The sequence below is a fragment of the Acinonyx jubatus genome, chromosome B3, assembly GCF_027475565.1.
Source record: "Acinonyx jubatus isolate Ajub_Pintada_27869175 chromosome B3, VMU_Ajub_asm_v1.0, whole genome shotgun sequence".
Lineage (NCBI taxonomy): Eukaryota > Metazoa > Chordata > Mammalia > Carnivora > Felidae > Acinonyx > Acinonyx jubatus.
Window position 1 is genome coordinate 89,811,030 of NC_069386.1, and position 18,902 is coordinate 89,829,931.

General features: G+C 34.3%; 1 long non-coding RNA gene across 1 annotated transcript in view; it reads left to right on the forward strand.

Moving 5' to 3' along the window:
* The first annotated feature begins 1,186 nt into the window (after positions 1-1,186).
* Positions 1,187-18,902, forward strand: part of LOC113601293 (uncharacterized) — a 39,460-nt gene continuing 21,744 nt past the window's right edge. Inside the window, exons 1-4 of the long non-coding RNA XR_008299389.1 lie at positions 1,187-2,491; positions 6,098-6,248; positions 11,277-11,498; positions 16,482-16,529. This is a non-coding gene — a long non-coding RNA (uncharacterized LOC113601293). The remainder of the gene's footprint in view (positions 2,492-6,097; positions 6,249-11,276; positions 11,499-16,481; positions 16,530-18,902) is intronic.

The window sequence follows — 18,902 nt, forward strand, 5'->3', positions numbered from 1 at the left end:
ATATGCTCAGTACTGATCAATATTGGAGACATAAGCTTAACCCACGTTCCATTGTTTATTACTTTCCAATACTGAATTCTATCTTGGAAAATTAATAGGGGGAACAACACGTAATAGACACCAATTATATTTAAAATATTAAATTTGTGATTATAGTGAACAATAGTTCATTTCTGCCCTCAGCTAGTTTAAAGAGGAAAAACCCTAACCCAAATGCAGAACTCAATACCTACTCAGACTTTATAATTTAGTATATGGGAAATAGAGACAATGGACAAAATAAATAAAGTACATAATATACTAGGTAATAAGTGTAATGGGGAAATAAATTTCATCTAAGTGAAGCAGATAGATACAAGGTAAAATGGTTGTTAGGTGGGTTCCTAAGAAAAACTTCAGTTACATGAAGACCTAAACGCTATGACAGAGTGAGCCATTTAGTGAGCAGGAGGGATAGCGGCCCAAGCAGAGCGAAAAGAAATGGTAGAGACCAGGGATGAATTTGTGTGATTTGAGTGTTTAAAGAATAGCAAAAAGAGGCAGTGAAAATCACTGCTTAAAGAAAACAAATAAAAACTTAAAAACATCAGAAATGTGCAAAAAGAGAAGAAGAGAGAAAGAAACAAAAGCAATAGATAAAGCGAGAATCTAGACAACTGCGTGGCAGTTTCAGGTAAAGGCTCTGTTAAGAAAAGAGACATTTAATATTGAATTATGTTATCATCTATATCGATGATATAGATCCACTTGTTGTTACTGTTATTATTAAACTGTAGCTTCATATACCTGGCACCTATGACCAATATTAGGGGATGGGATCAAGGAAGAAAAAGCTTCTCCTAAATGGGCAGATGTCCTAGTATAGGAAAAGGAGAAATATGGGACACACTGGAAAATGACAATTTAAGAAAAGACAGAAATCACAAATAGAGTTAACCATTTATTTATATTCACATATAAGTCCTTGAAAATACAGAAATCTTTGGCACATAGGAGATGAAGATTTAACCCCTATGAATCTAGATCCTAACGCAAAGAATGATAACAGTATGCATTAGGTTACACAAGCCATCAACATACTATTCTGAGTATGTTATAAAAAATAGTCTATCAAATATCATTGCCACCTAACTTGAATTTTGTATTCTATCACTTTATATTCTCTTTTTGTCTTTTTTTTTTCTTTCTTGTTTGAAAACAGTGAAGGATAAAATGTACTCACACATCTTAGATTGAGGGAACTGTAATTCAGAGTTGTGAACACTTTGGATTTTCAGGAACCATATTCTACAGGCCCTTCTGAAAGTGCATGTTTTTATACACAAGCATATACTGATATCAGTGGAAATACATAAACTCTCATCAGTCTCAGCTATTGTGAAGGTCAGTCAAGTGTCAATCACTAGGTTTTTTATCAGTTATATGTTTTGAAAATATTTCTCCTAGTCTATGGCTTTTTCTTTCGTTTTCTTAATTTCTTTTGCAGAGCAGATACTTTTAATTTTCATGTCCAATTTGCCATTTGCTGCATGTAGATTGTGTTTTTCACCAACAAATGTCATAAATATATATTATTTTTGGAAACACATGATCAGGATGAAGTATTCCCTTCCTGTTCCTAAATTGCTGTTTTAAAAATCACATATCGATATTGAATGCTGCCAAATGTTTTATATCTCTATCAAACATTATTATATAAATTTTCTTTGGTGTTTTAATGTGATGCATCTCATTGATTAATTTTTGAATGTTGAATGTGTCTTATACATCCAACATAAGTCTCACTTGTTCTTGGATGAGCTACCTTTTAAATATTGGTAAATTTGCATTGCTTTATGTTACTGAAGATTATTGCATCCTATATTCATGAAGTATATTGGTCTTTAGCTTAGATTTTCATTTTGTTTATTTTGTCTTTCACCGACACCAATAGTAATCCTAGCTTCATCAAATATTGGGAAGTATTCTCTCCTCCTCTGTTTTCTAAAGACTTTATGTAGAATTGATATCATTTCTGTAGTAAACAACTTCCAAGTCTGACTTCCAATGATCCCTACATCCTGTTATTCATGGACTTTATTATCCTGTCCCCTTGATATGGGCTAGACCTGGTGACTTTGCTCTAATAAACAGAACATGGCAAAGTTGATAGGATGTCACTTTTGAGATTAGGTTATAATAGACTATAGCTTAGTCTTGCTAGCTTTTTTTTTTTTTTTTTCATGTCCTCTCTCTTGCTTGCTCTCATGAATCAAGATGCCATGTTGTTAGATGATTTATAAAGCAGTCCAAAGGGCAAAGAATCTGGGGAGTCCTCCAGGCAAGTGCTCATGAGGAACTGAGGCCTCAATCCAACAGTGTACAGAAACTAAATCCTGCCAATAACAACATGTGTGAGCAAGAGTACAGAAACTTCCAGCCAAGCCATAATTGACTGTAGAAATGTGAGAGACCCAGAACCAGAGGAGCTGGCAAAGCCACAACTTCTCAAGTGAGCACTGGAAGTTTGCATTTTTCATGAAATTTATTTGTCAAATTTATTGGCATAAAATTGTACTTAATGTATCCTAATTTCCATTTTTCCTAAATATCATTTTAATCTTTAGGATTTGTATTAATGTCTTCTCTCTCATTTCTGATTTTGGTAATAGGTGTCTATCTTGCTCTGACTAGCTGGAAGTCCATCAATTTTATTGATCATTTCAAAGAACCAACTTCCATTTATTTCCTGAAATGTTTTTCTGGTTTCATTGTCATTATCACCTTCTCTAATCATTATTATCCCCTTCCTTCCACTTGCTTTGTATGTAATTTTAATTTCTTTCAATAGTTTCTTAAGATAGAGGTATAGTCATTATTTTAAGACCTTTTCTCTCCTCTCTTATGAGGACTTGATACTATTTATTTTTCTGTGGGAATAGTTTTAGTTGCATCCTACAAGTTTTGATTTGTTGTGTTTTCATTTGTATTTAATTCAAATATTTGGAATTTTCATTTTAACTTTCTTTTGACTATATGTTTTTTTGTAATTTTAATTTCCCAATATTTGGGAAATTTTAAGATATATTTTATAATTGATTTCTAGGTTAATTCTGCTTTAATCTGAGAATGTACTTTGAATGATTGTAATCCTTTAAATTTGTTAAGGTGGGTTTTTTGTTTTTGTTTTTGTTTTTGGAGAGAGGGGAAGAGTGGGGACTATTTGGGAAATATTCCATGTGCATTTGAAAAGAATGTGTATTGTGTTGTTTGCATGGATTGCAAATAATCAGGTCAGATTGGTTGGTAATGTTTCGATCTTCTCTATACATAATGATTTTGTTTACTTTTTATTTTTTAAAATTTTTTCCACATATTTTAAAAAAATTGATTACTAAAAAAGTCTGAAACTTCAAATGTGTTTATCTTCTTAACTATTCTTAGTGTTTTTTCCTCAGCATTAGATGTCCAGTTGCCTGGACCCAGTACATCTACTTACCCTTTCCCACATGTAGTGTTTTTTGTTTGTTTTGTTTGCTCATGTTTCTCTGTTCTTTTCCCCCAGTTGCAATGGATCTTCATCTGTCATTGGGATCTCAGTCTTTACTCTCACCAAGGGGATTAAGCTTTTTTTTGTCCTTAGGGCATCAAGTTCTGGACAGTTTTTTGTTGCTCCAATCATGGTGGTTTCTACCCCACCCAGGTCTAATACTATTTCTCTGGCCCTAATCCTCAGATGCACATAATGGGATCTGTGAAGAGCCTACAAGTTGGAACAAATTTGTCTCATTTCTGTAACTCCCAGGAATTCTATACTCTCACATTAACTTAAATTGTCACCAGCTAGACCCCAAGACCTGGTCTTTACTGAATACCTATTTGTATTCACTAACCTTTATCTTAAAGTTTCACTTAAGCTCTTCTTTCCATCTTTCTCTTAACTCAGAAAATGAGACCTGAAACCACTTCCAAGGTGATGGCAACTACCCTCACAAAATCTACCCAACCCCAACCTGCCCAAACCACCCAAACAGGTTGAGCTAAATCTGACTCTTTCCTGAGCAGATGGACGAGGGAATGAGCTCTGGAATGACCTGTAATTACCTTTACCTCATTATAATATTAACATATCTGCCCAAGGAGGGGACTTGGCCCCACTTACATAACATACAATGTGACCTTATGCCCACCTCTACAAAGGATGACAAGGCTTTGCTATCTAAATATTTATCCTGAACCTAAACAAAAGGAATCCATTCACCCTCTCTAGGAAAGTCATGGTTTTGGAAGCCATTCCCTGAGATATCTCCTTATTTGCTGCAAATAAAAGTTTTCTTTATGTAACAACTCAACCTGTATGGTGTCTGACTCAGCAAGGAACGAACTCATGTTGGTTCACCTACATCATTATCTTAGCAATTGTTTAAAATTTTAGCTGAAATCTTACCTATGCTGCTCTGTGCCCTAGGTTATCTACAATTTTCAAGTCACATCTCTTTGGCGGTGCCTTTTTCCATGGGTTTCTGGCTAGTTGTTTACACTACAACCTTCACCTTCTGATGGTTACAAGAAGAGTTATGGATTTACACTTTATCTTTTTCTTGTTGGTAGGTTGGGAGATAAACTTTTCATCTTCTGCATCATAAGTGGAAGCAGAAAGTGGAAGAAAATCACCTTCACAAGAGATAGCATTAAGAGGTGGAAATTCAACAACTTTGTTGAAAGATTTAATTATAAATGGAAGGAAGTAATGGAGCTAGAATTTCTTTATATACTTTAAATCATAACAAACATGAAATACCCTACACACAAGCTAAGTCCTTAAAAAAGCAAATTTCGTGTATACTACATTGCTTATGCAAATTAATTTATTCTACATTACTCATCAGATTAGGTATTTTGAAGTTTGTCAGAGACTGTGCTCCTAGGTAGTTCACTACTGGGTGTTTTTACATTTATCAACTATCTGACTTGTGGGAGTTCTTTATAATATCAAAGGATTCACCTGAAGCAAGTAGCTACCTGACTTGTTTTGTAATATTGCAAGTTTCTCACTCATTTTGATGCAAAGTTTTAAACATACCTCAATCCTTCTAAGTTAATGAGCTCCAAACAGCTGCATTCATAATAAATCTACTCCTCGGTATTGTGCCTTTGAAAGATGCATCTACATTAAATTTCTTTAAATTATGATTCAGTCAGATGATATTATAACCACAGAGTTGATACACACAATTAATAAGGTAAAACCCAAACAATAACTCATACTAGGTTAGTTCTAGGCAGCATCATGAGATTTCTTTTTTTGTAACCTCATTTCACCTTTTTACTCCTCTAATGTCAGTTCAGTACTTGAAATCTATCCTTCAAATGTATAAGATATTCTCCAACTATGCTCCTTTGTTTAAAAGTTCCCTCAATTTCTTAAAATATTTTTGTTTTTCTCTACCTCATTTTCTCAGGCTTTCTCCTCTTTGGTTTTTAATTTCTGTTTATCACCAGAATGGATGAATTATAACAAAAGTAGTCTTGACAAGCTATTTAAAAGGAAATCAGTTAATGGAATGTATTTCAAAACTGACAAATTCTCTCACCTTTGCTTCTTACTTCCATTCTGTTCTAGAAATGGGTTTCTTTCAAAAGCAAAGCTCAATAGACTTATGAATACATTTGGTATGAGAAAGAATGAATAGGATAATATGCATTCACTTTAGAAAAATTCTAGCAATGGAACTTGTATTAAGAACCCATAATTATGAGCCCCCCCAAAAAAACCCCAAAAAACAAAAAACAAAAAAACCCCAGCAAAGTCTTAAGTTTGAGTCTTAGAGAATGTACCTATAATATTCTATAAAGTTGTTTTCTGTGTGAGTCTTAACCCACTATTTTTTATCTTTTTAAAAATTTTAATGCCAGTATGGTTAACATAGAGCATTTTATTAGTTTCATTTTTTTTCTAAATCTTTTTAAAAATTTTAATGCCAGTATAATTAACATAGAGCATTTTATTAGTTTCAGGTACAATATCCTGATTCAACAATTCTATATATTGCTCACTGCTCATCAAGGTAAGTGTACTCTTAAAAAAAAAAATAATGTTTATGTATTTTTGAGAGAGAGAGGAGAGAGAGAGGGAGACACAGAATCCCAAGCAGGCTCCAGACTCCATGCTCCAAGCTATCAGCACAGAGCCCAACGTGAGAATTGCCACATCATGACCTGAGCAGAAGTCAGGGGCTTAACCCACTGAGCCACCCAGGTGCCCCAAGGTAAGTGTACCTTTTTTTTTTTTTTAATTTTTTTTCAACGCTTTTTATTTATTTTGGGGACAGAGAGAGACAGAGCATGAACGGGGGAGGGCCAGAGAGAGAGGGAGACACAGAATCGGAAACAGGCTCCAGGCTCCGAGCCATCAGCCCAGAGCCTGACGCGGGGCTCGAACTCACGGACCGTGAGATCGTGACCTGGTTGAAGTCGGACGCTTAACCGACTGCGCCACCCAGGCGCCCCTAGGTAAGTGTACCTTGATGACCTTCACCTGTTTCACCCATTTCCCTACCCACCTCCCTTGTGGCAACCACCAGTTTGTTCTCTGTAAGAGTATGCCTTTTTTTAAAATTATTTTCTTCATTTATTTGTTTTGTTTCTTAAATTCCACAAAACAATGATATCATATGGTATTTGTCTTTCTCTGACTTATTAATGCAGCATTATATTCTATAGTTCCATCCATGTTGTTGCAAATGGCAAGATTTCATTCTTTTTTACAGCTGAGTAATATTCCAATTGTATATATGTATGTGTGTGTATGTGTGTGTGTGTGTATATATATATAATAATCCAGTTACATATATGCATATATATAATCCAATTATATATGTATATAATAATCCAATTATATATGTATATAATCCAATTATATATATATATATATAATAATCCAGTTATATATATGCATATATATGTATATATATATCACTAATATTCCAATTATATATGTGTGTTATAATATTCCAATTGTATGTGTGGCATATATCTTTTAGAATTAGTTTCTTTGTATTCTTTGGGTAAATATTCAGTAATGGAATTAGTATAACATATGGTAATACTGTTTTTTAATTTTTTTTATTTTTTATGTTTTTAAATTTACATCCAAATTAGTTAGCACATAGTGCAACAATAATTTCAGGAGTAGATTCCTTAATGCCTCTTACCCATTTAGCCCATCCCCCCTCCCATAACCCCTCCAGTAACCCTCAGTTTGTTCTCCCTATTTATGAGTCTCTTATGTTTTGTCCCCCTCCCTGTTTTTATATTATTTTTATTTCCCTTATGTTCATTTGTTTCGTCTCTTAAAGTGCTCATATGAGTTGTCATGATTTTTGTCCTTCTCTAATTTCACTTAGCATAATACCCTCCAGTTCCATCTATTTTTAATTTTTAGAGGAACCTTCATAATGTTTTACAATGGCTGCATCAGTTTGCATTCCTACCAATACTGAAAGTGGTTTCCTTTTTCTCCACATGCTCACCAAAAATTGTTGTTTCTTGTGTTATTGATTTAAGCCATTGTGACAGGTGTGAAGTGGTATCTCATTATACTTTTGATTTTCATTTCTGTGATGATGAGTGATGTTGAATATCTTTTCATGTATCTGTTGGCCATCTATATTTCTTCCTTGGACAAATCTCTGTTCAGGTCTTCTGCGCATTTTTTAATTGGATTCTTTGTTTTTGTTTTTTTGCTTTTTTTTTGGTGTTGAGTTGTATTTTTTTTTTAATATGAAATTTATTGTCCAATTGGTTTCCATACAACACCCAGTGCTCATCCCAACAGATGCCCTTCTCAATGCCCATCACCCACTTTCCCCTCCCTCCCACCCCCCATCAACCCTCAGTTTATTCTCAGTTTTTAAGAGTCTCTTATGATTTGGCTCCCTCCCTCTCTAACTTGTTTTTTCCTTCCCCTCACCCATGGTCTTCTGTTAAGTTTCTCAGGATCCACATAAGAGTGAAAACAATGGTATCTGTCTTTCTCTGTATGACTTATTTCACTTAGCATAACACTCTCCAGTTCCATCCATGTTGCTACAAAAGGCCATATTTCATTCTTTCTCATTGCCAAGTAGTATTCCATTGTGTATATAAACCACAATTTCTTTATCCATTCATCAGTTGATGGACATTTAGGCTCTTTCCCTAGTTTGGCTACTGTTGAAAGTGCTGCTATAAACATTGGGGTACAAGTGCCCCTATGCATCAGTACTCTTGTATCCCTTGGGTAAATTCCTAGCAGTGCTATTGCTGGGTCATAAGGTAGATCTATTTTTAATTTTTTGAGGAACCTCCATACAGTTTTCCAGAGTGGCTGCACCAGTTTGCATTCCCACCAAGACTGCAAGAGGGTTCCCGTTTCTCCACATCGTCTCCAGCATCTATAGTCTCCTGATTTGTTCATTTTCGCCACTCTGACTGGTGCACCAGTCGCCACTCTGACTGGTTCATTTTGCCACTCTGACATTTTCACCACATCTCAATGTGGTTTTGATTTGTATTTTCCTGATGAGGAGTGACGTTGAACATCTTTTCATGGGCCTGTTGGCCATGTGGATGTCTTCTTTAGAGAAGTGTCTGTTCACGTCTTCTGCCCATTTCTTCACTGGATTATTTGTGGAGTTTGGTGAGTTCTTTATAGATTTTGGATACTAGCCCTTTGTCCGATATGCCATTTGCAAATATCTTTTCCCATTCTGTTGGTTTCCTTTTAGTTTTGTTGATTGTTTCCTTTGCAGTGCAGAAGCTTTTTATCTTCATGAGGTCCCAATAGTTCATTTTTGCTTTTAATGCCCTTGACTTTGGAGATGTGTCAAGTAAAAAATTGCTAAGGCTGAGGTCAGAGAGGTCTTTTCCTGCTTTCTCCTCTAGAGTTTTGATGGTTTCCTGTCTCACATTCAGGTCCTTTATCCATTTTGAGTTTGTTTTTGTGAATGTTGTAAAAGAGTGGTCTAGTTTCATCCTTCTGCATGTTGCTCTCCAATTTTCCCAGCACCATTTTTTAAAGAGACTGTTTTTTTCCATTGGATATTCTTTCCTGTTTTGTCAAAGATTAGTTGGCCATACTTTTGTGGGTCCAATCCTGGAGACTCTATTCAATTCCATTGGTCTATGTGTCTGTTTTTGTCCCCATACCATGCTGTCTTGATGACTATAGCTTTGTAGTAGAGGCTAAAGTCTGGGATTGTGATGCCTCCTGCTTTGGTCTTCTTCTTTAATATTACTCTGGCTATTCGGGGTCTTTTGTGGTGACATACAAATCTTAGGATTGCTTGTTCTAGCTTTGAGAAGAATGCTGGTGCAATTTTGATTGGGATTGCATTGAATTTGTAGATTGCTTTGGGTAGTATTGACATGTTAACAATATTTATTCTTCCAATCCATAAGCACAGAATGTTTTTCCATTTCTTTGTATATTCTTCAATTTCCTTCATAAGTTTTCTATAGTTTTCAGCATTCAGATCTTTTACATTTTTGGTTAGGTTTATTCCTAGGTATTTTGGTGTTGAGTTGTATTGGTTCTTTATATATTTTGGATACTAACCCTTTATTGGATATGCCATTTGCAAATATCTTCTCCCATATAGTAAGTTGCCTGTTAGTTTAGATTTGTTTTTGTTTTTTGTATTTTTTTTGTTTTTTGCAATGCTGAAACTTTATTTATTTTATTGTAGTCCCAATAGTTTATTTTGCTATCTTTTATGTTTGTTTATTTATGAAAGACAGAGAGTGTGAGCGGGGCAGGGGCAGAGAGAGAGGGGGACACAGAATCCAAAACAGCTCCAAACTCTGAACGGTCAGCTCAGAGCCCAATGCAGCTATCTGGGAAATAAATAACCTGACTGATCGCTTAATAAAATAAGTTGAATAAAATAATTTTTTTAACCCCAGATTCCATGTTTGTATTTTTTCTCTGTTCAGCCATCACAGAATGTGTTGAAGTAAAAAAAAAAAATACTTGGTGACTTTTTACTCAAGTATGATAAGTAAAATACTTGATTTCATATGGGCTATATGATATTCCTAAGGTTAATACATTTCTATATGAATTAAGTCAATATATTTTACTTGAGATTTTACAATATCAGGCACTATGTTAAATGTCCTGCAAACTTTCCAAATTTTATTGGGTGCTCACATTTCCCTCCTTCTTTCTGAATATTTTTAATTCAGTAAACTCTATACCAAATGTGGGGCTCACACAACCCCAAGATCAAGAGTTGCATGCTCTATTGACTTAGCCAACCAGGTGTCCCTCTCCCCCTCTTTACTCAAGAAAACAGGATATGGATCTGTATTAAAAACAAAATGGGGAGCACCTGAAAAGCTCAGTTGATTAAGTGTCTGACTCTTGATTTTGTTCAGGTCATTATCTTATGGTTCATGAATTTGAGCTCCATGTCCGGCTCTGCTGTGATAGCTGGGAGCTTGCTTGGGATTCTCTCTCTCTTCCTCTCTTTGCCTCTCCATTGTTTGTTCTCTCTCTCTCTCTCTCTCAAAATAAGTAAATATATTTAAAAAAGAACAAAATGGAAACTTCAGAATAAGGTAGCTACTTCCCAGTGGGATAATTAAACTGGAAAAAGTTCAGTTCTTCCATATAATCTCTTCTTTGTTATATTTCATTCAGTCAGTGTGGAAAGACTCTAGGGCTGTACACAAACAGGAAATTTTGCCTTTGTGATGGGTAGAAACAAAATTGAGGCAGGATCTAAACAGAGAAAAGTATATGGTGGATGCTCTTCAAATCTGCTTATGACCATAATGATAATACTAGTCATTAACATTTATTTTTTGTAGCACAGTGTTAACACTTCATGTATTGCTTCATTTAATTCTCATATATATCTTGTAACTACTTTTATAGATCACTAAAGGAAAAACTGAGGCTGAGTACAGGACTCAAATCCACTTTTTAAAATTAAATGTAATTAAAGGTATCCATGAGTTTACACATTACCCCATCTAGTATTCTTGTGAAGAAGACCAGTTATGAATATGAAGCTGAAGGCCTTTAAAGCAAGGATTTATCTGTAATAGGAGGTTGGTGAATGTGGTGGTTTAAAATACATCCACTAATCTTTTGACACGCCTATGACAATTAATTTTATGTGTCCACTTGACTGGGCTAAATGATAAGAGAAAGCTTGTAAAACATTTCTGGATATGTCTGTGAGGGGGTTTCTGGAAGAGATTAGCATTTGAATCTGCATACTGAGTAAAGATCATCCTGGCTCTTTCAGGTGGATGTCATCCAATCTGTTGGCAGTCTGAACAGAACAAAGATGGCAGATGAAGGGTGAATTGCTTTCTGCTTGAGCCAGGACATCCATTTTCTGCCCTCAGATATTGACACTCCTGGCTCTTGGACCTTTAAAGGACCTGGAGTGAATTATACCACCAGCTTTCCTAGTTCTTCAGCTTGAAGACAACAGATCATGGGACTTCTGAGTCTCCATACTTACGTGAGTCAATTCTTATCATAAACCTCTCTCTCTACTATACACATGCATGCACACACACACGAGAGAGAGAGAGAAAGAGAGAGAGACACTCCTATTGGTATTGTTTCTCTGGAAAATTCTAATACAATTCCCTACAAAGTTAGAGCCAAGTCTACCACTAATCTACTTCATTTAAGTATGTGAGCTGGACTGAATGACAGACTTCTAATGCAAGTAATATGGTGTCTCTGGCATTAGATAATAAGTCACCATTGCTTCCTCCTTCTTTTATATCATTCATTTTGGGGAAAGCAGGCTGCCATGTCATGAAGACACTCTTGCAGTCCTGTTGGCAGAGCTACATAATTAAGACCTGAGGCATTCTGCCAAGGCCCTGTAAGTGAACCACCTGGGAAACTTCTGATGGCCACATTCCAGACACCTGTTTATTTCAGCCTTCTTAGAGACCTAGAATGCAAATCATGAATTACTGGTCCAAAGAAAACATGGTAAGATAATAAATATTCCTGTTTAAGTTGCTATGTTTTAGAATGATTTGTTATGCAGCAATAATTAGCCAGTACTGTGGGGGTTATCAATCTTGAACCCATCTTTAAAAAATTACAAGCAGAAGAGGCTTTTAAAATATCATAAATAATGATCAAACTTTCCCTTTTAAGAGTTCATGGTATAAAAGAGCATAAATAAAACACTAGATATAATCCAATGTGACAGGTTGTCTTCTAGGAAAATGTAAGGCACAGTAGGAAAACATAGCCATGTGCAAGATATTTACCTAGGAAGATTAGGAAAGGTTTCTTCAGAAAAGTAAAATGAGAACTGAGATTTAAATCAACTATTTAACTTCTCTGAGCAAGTTATTAGACTATGAAATAAAATGATGTGTTTAACATTTAAATAAGTCCCACAATTCATGGACCTTCTCAAGATCTGTGAGATGAAGAAGATTTATATCTGCTTCATAGAAAAAAAATATGAGAGCTGGTTCTATTAAATGCCTGAAATGAAATTTAAAGTAGAAATTGTCAGAGGCAAACATTTGTTTCCACTAAATGAAACTCAAGTGAAATTTAGCATACCTTGTAAGAAAAACTGGTTAATGTGCAATAAATCTGCATTTTAATAATTCTTGTGTAAATAACATTCCTCTTGGGACAATCATTCTAAATTAACTTTTTTTTGTCTTGAGTTACATATAAAATAATATTTCTCTCAAAAATATTTCAAGTTAGCCTGTCGATTTGCCTATCTAAAATTATATTAAAGATATTGAGTCTCATTTGGACTAGGATTTTTAGTATTCATGAATGTAAGTCTTCTCTACTTTTGAGTGTAACAATTCCTATGATTGGACATTAGTAATAATGTGACTAGAAGCAGTCTAATGTTAAAGTGTTCTTTACTCAATTTCATAGAATTTTTCTGACTTATGGATTCAAAAGTAATTATTATATCTGCCCAGAATACTGTAATTTCTATATAGGGTATACTTTATGTGTTTATGTATTTATTTATTTATCTATTTATTTATTAGAGAATGAGTGAGTGGGAGCAGGGGAGGGTTAGAGGGAGAGGGAGGCAGAGAATCTCAAGTAGGCTCCTCAGTACCAGCATGGAGCCTGTCAAGGGCTCGATTTCACCAACCATGAGATCATGACTTGAGGCAAAATCAAAGTCAGACACCCAACCAACTGAGCCACCCAGGCACCCCCATAGGGTATCATTTTAAAGTTGAGCAAAATGAACAGACTAAACATCAAACTCTCTCTCTCTCTCTTCTGGACATACCTAGGATGCGATCCTGATTCTGCCTGGATTCACTGTAGCCAGTAGCTGATAAGAAAATTGATCTAAACAAAACATTATTTTTACCAAAAATAACAATAGGAAGAAATAACAGAGTATATCAAATTCTCTGAGGACTGGAATAACCCACACCATTTAGAAGGTATCTGTGGAACCCATATGGTCTTGTTTTTGTTTATTTACTTGATTTAGAGGAAAAACTGGGGTTTAGTCATGACCAAGTTTTACTTTTACTAAATTTGTGAACTAGTAGTTTAAGATACTTCTCAGTCTCCATTTCTTCATAAATGAAAAGAATAACAATTTATCATAATTTCATCATATTATTGAGTTGAATTACATGAAGGTGTGAGTAGAATGTCAGGCACTATACAAATGTTAATTTTTATTCCTCTAGTCTGTGAGGCTTTTGGGTTCATGTCTGATGACTAACATATTTATTCCCAGCACTTATGAGAATGACTGCCAAACAGGACTGTGGCCTTAAATCTGATTAAAAGCAAGCAACAGTTTCATTTTTAAACCCTTTCATGTAAGTGCATGAATTTATCTTTTCAACTCATGGTACTAAGAGATAAATTATTTCTTATATAAGTTGTGGGTGTAAATTCAACACTAGAAAATTTCAGATGGTATGTTTTATAGTTATAATTTTCTCATCCAGTTCCCTTGAGAAGTACTATTCTGTATTTTTTTCTTACAGTTTATTTATTTTGAGAGGGAGAGAGCCCATGTGGGGTAGGGACAGAAAGAAGGAGACAGAACCCCAAGCAGACTCCACTCTGTCGATGCAGAACCCAACACAGGGCTTTAACTCATGAACCATGAGATCATGAGCTGAGCCGAAACCAAGAATTGGATGGTTAACCGATTGAGCCACCCAGGTGCTCCACACCATATATTCTGAGATTGTTAAAAATAAACTATAAAAGTAAGCAGCATGACTATAAATCTAGCATAGTATGTAACAACATGGAGGTGTAAATTAATCTACCTGTAGACCAGTAAAGGAAAAAGATTATACAGAGATTAGGGTAGACACAATAGGTCAAGCCAGCAATAAGTACAAGGTAGTTAGAAGCAGGTATCTCCCCATTGTTGGTACATGGGACATAGCAACAAGAATTCTAGGATTAGCAATACATGTAAATACAAATAAGCATGCATTAGTACTTATTGGGAGGACCTATTAACAAGACCTGGAATAGAGTATATATTATAAGCCAAAACATTCCAGAAATTTAAGGTATAATTAAAGCTATCACTAATCACTTCATTTAATGAAGTCCCAATTTTCAAGAACCACTTTAGATATTTTGAAAGAAAAGCATCTGAACCTACTTTTCCTAACTTATTGATTTATTGTGAAGATTATGATGTCTAAAAGGATAAAAGATTTAAAACAAAGAAAAGCATTTGAATAATAGTGTCATTTGGTATATTTTACATCAGTATCTCTTTTACAATGTCTGTATATTGTTGTTTATATTTATAGAAGGATCTTTTGATGGGGTTCTTCCCAACCCTATGTTTTACAGTATAAATGATATTTTGTTCTATATAGAACACAAACAACAAAAGTAAACAAACTTAGAAGATCAGGGTTACACAAAAGTTATTTTAATAAATCCTGAAAATTGCATATTTAAGACCTATCACAATTTCTGAGATATATACCATGATGTTTTCATGATATACCATGAAATATATACCATCATATACCATGATATTTAACTTTAAATCTAGTGATTTTTTTTTAAAACTAATGGTCTTAGTAATAAATAAGACAGCATAAGCATATCTTTTCAACATATGTCCTCATTTAGGGTGCATTATGGGCATTACTTACACTATGCTGTGGCAAATATTTGTCACATAGTCTTACGATAGAGTAGGCATTATTGTCAAATACTCATATATTTGCTTCATGACAAAAGACAACCCTAGTATGGGGTGACTTCAAGGATATGTTTGGTTAGTGTCTTTTAACTATATGCCAAAATAATCATTTGGACCCCATGAGCTACTAGATTTCAAGAGTGAAGAAAGTTTTGCAATACATGTTAGATATTCTCGAAAGAAAAGTCACAGTGTTCAATTTTTCTTGCAAAAAAACAGAAATATTGCTTTATTGTGTGGTGATAAGAGAATGAGTACAAAATAACTAAATGGTCTCTAAATGTCACAAAATGTACATTCATTATAGACAAAATTAGAAACTACCAAATGACAGAGGTGTTTTAGCTACTCAGTAAAGTTTATACAGCAATGAACATCAACACCTATAGACAGGGGTAAAGAGGGCCAAAAGATACAAAATTCTAATAATAAGTCATGGAAATATAATATATAGCATAGTTACTATAGTTAATTCTATAATGCATACTTGAAAGTTGCTAAGATACTAAATCTTAAAAGTTCGGATCACAAGACAAAACAATTCTATAACAATGTGTAGTATGTTTGGCATCTAGACTTATTGCAGTGATCGTTTCACAATACATACAAATTCAAATCATGAATGAACAAAGCAGACATGACTGAGTACATAGTATATGATCTTTTTTCACTTAATATTTTAAGTACAAAAAATAAGCAATTTATGCTGTTATATTTCAGGATAGTGGTTATACTTGGTGGGGGAAGGGTGGAAGGAAGGGGAAATGAAAGGGGTTTCAGAGATGCTGGTAATGTTCATTTCTTGACCTGTCAGTTACATGGTAGTGTTCAGTATGAAAACAAAATGAACTGTAACTTATAGTTGTGAGACAATTCTTTGTGAATCCTTTGCATTTCTCCACGTTGTGTGAGGAGAGACACTGGCTACCCTTTTTTTTTTTTTCAGTCTTTTCAGAGATGGTAATACAGAAATGGCTTTGAAAGGACAGAAATAGCTCCCTTCAGGGTAGAGAGATACCTTACCTGATTAGTTTAATAAAGGTAATGCTTCCATCTACGAAAAAATTTTAATAGGTTTGCTTGCAGCCTTTTACAAAAGGTTGGGATTCTCAAAGTTCAGAGTTCCTCTCCGCTAACACAACCCATTGCATGTGCAGATGTCACTGGGTCTTGTTGCATAGTCTTGTAGAAAATGAGGCTAACAAAATATTGTAAATGACCATATTTTAGCTACTACTACTACTGTCAACGATAAAATGACCTTTGTTTCTTCCTCAGGGGCCTCACAAAAACCCTGGCATGCTAACTTGCTAGCTTGAGCATATGGTAAGATCTCAGACCCTTCACATTATTTTTAAAATTTTAATTCCCTTATATTTAACATGCATTATAATAGCTTCAGATGTATAATAGAGTGACACAACAATCCCATATATTAGTGTTTGTCCAGATAAGTGTACTCTTTAATCCCTATCACCTATTTTACCCATTCCCTAACCAACTTTCCATCTGGTAATCATTAGTTGGTTCTCTATAGTTGAGCCTTTTTGGCTCAACCAAACCTCTTTTGGTTTGTCTTTTTTTTTTTTTTTTCCATTTGGTCATTTGTTTTGTTTCTTAAATTACAGAAAATAATGATATCATATGGTATTTGTCTTTCTCACTTAGCATTGTACTCTCTAGATCCATCCACGTTGTTGTAAATGGCAAGATTTCATTCTTATTATGGCTGAATCATATTCCATTGTGTGTATGTGTGTGTGAGTATATAACGTGTATATATCTTTTTTAAGGAGTGTTTTCATATTCTTTGGTAAGTACCCAGTAGTGCGATCACTGGATCATATGTGGGTAGTTCTATTTTAGTTTTTTGAGGAACCTCCATAGTGTTTTCTACAGTGGCTACACTAGTTTTCATTCCCACCAACAGTGCGTGAGGTTTCCTTTTTCTCTGCATATTCACTGACACTTGTTTCTCAGCCATTCTGACAGGTCTGAGGTGATACCTTATTGTGATTTTGATTTGCATTTCCCCAGTGATGGTGAGCATCTTTTCATGTGTTTGTTGGCCATCTGCATGTCTTCTTTGGAGAAATGTCTGTTCATATCCTCTGCCCATTTTTAATTGGATTTTTATTTTTTGGTTGTTGAGTTGTATCAGTTCTTTATATATTTTAGATACTATCCCTTTATCGGATATGTCTTTTATAAATACATTTTCCCATTCAGTATGTTGACTTCTAGTTTGTTGATTATTTCCTTTGCTGTGCAGAAGCCTTTTATTTGATGTAGTACCAATAGTTTACTTTTGCTTTTATTTCCCTTGCCTCAGTAGACATATCTAGAAAATGTTCTTATAAACTCTTCACATTTCTTGACATTAAAATAGACATATAAGATATGTAGTAAATGTCGCATATTTTAGATAAAAAGTTCTTAACACATGATAATGTATACTTTTATACTTTAATAGAAATTTAAAAATTACCTGGATCAGTCTTGATTCCTTATAACTAACCAACCACAACAGGAAGCAAATGTAGAAACTAAAGATTTCTTCTAGAATACATACACCTGCAGAATTAAAACACACAGAAACACTTGTCAGCATTCATGGGATACAGAAAGTAACTCTATTACATTAGTTATTCTTCTTGAGAAGAGAGTATTACTAAAGAGCATGGATGTGTTAAATCTCTTTTTAATTTTATAAAATTTTGGTTAAATTTCCATTTAAAAAATTGCCCTGGAATATTTATTATTCAGTTTCTGTGTCACATATTCTATGTTTTCCTTCAAATCAGTAATATTTAAATACTATTCCAAAAATTTTTAAATTATAGCTTTATTTTTCACTTTCTTAAAAGTTTACTTATTTTTGAGACAGAGAGAATCCCAAGCAGGGTCTGCTCTGTCAACACAGAGCCAGACACAGGGCTCCATCCAATGATTTCTTGCTCCAACTGTGAGATCGTGACATGAGCCAAAATCAAGAGTAGGAAACTTAACTGACTGAGCCACTCAGGTGCTCCTATTTTTTCACTTTTTTGAAAGTGAATCCAAGATGGATATGAAATTCAATATTTGCCAAGTGTACTATTTGTGTGTTTATGGTAGAATCTATTGGTAGAAGAGTGACATGATGGTTGGAAAATGAGCAGGAAGCCTTATTTGGGCAGTTTAAGTTTCTGGAGCAACTGAACATAGATCATAATGAATTATAAGCCTATTGTGAAACAAAGTGCAGATAATAGTAGCTCTCAGCATAGTGAATAGGAAACTGTTTTTTCCAAAATTATTTAATAGTATTGTAGCGAAGGGGCCTGAACCTTGACCTCACTAACATGCCCTTCCTTTATAGTCACAAAGTTATCTTGAAAGGCAAAATTTCTTAAGCAGATAGGCTTAAGAAAATACAAATCCCCAAAAAAAATGTATTTCTGTTTAAGAACTATTTCTTAAACAGAAATACGTTTTTGGTATTGAAGGACAAACATTTCTAGATCTGATAATTCCTTGTCATTTTAATGTGTGAATATTATGTAATTTCCATCTTTTAAACATAGGAAAAAGAGTATTTTTTTTAAAAATGTGATTTTACTGATAATAAACCATTAAAACTGAAATTATGACTAGGAAATGATAGCCAAGAACACTAGAAAAATAATATATACTTAGCCCTCCTTCTTCCATAGTGTT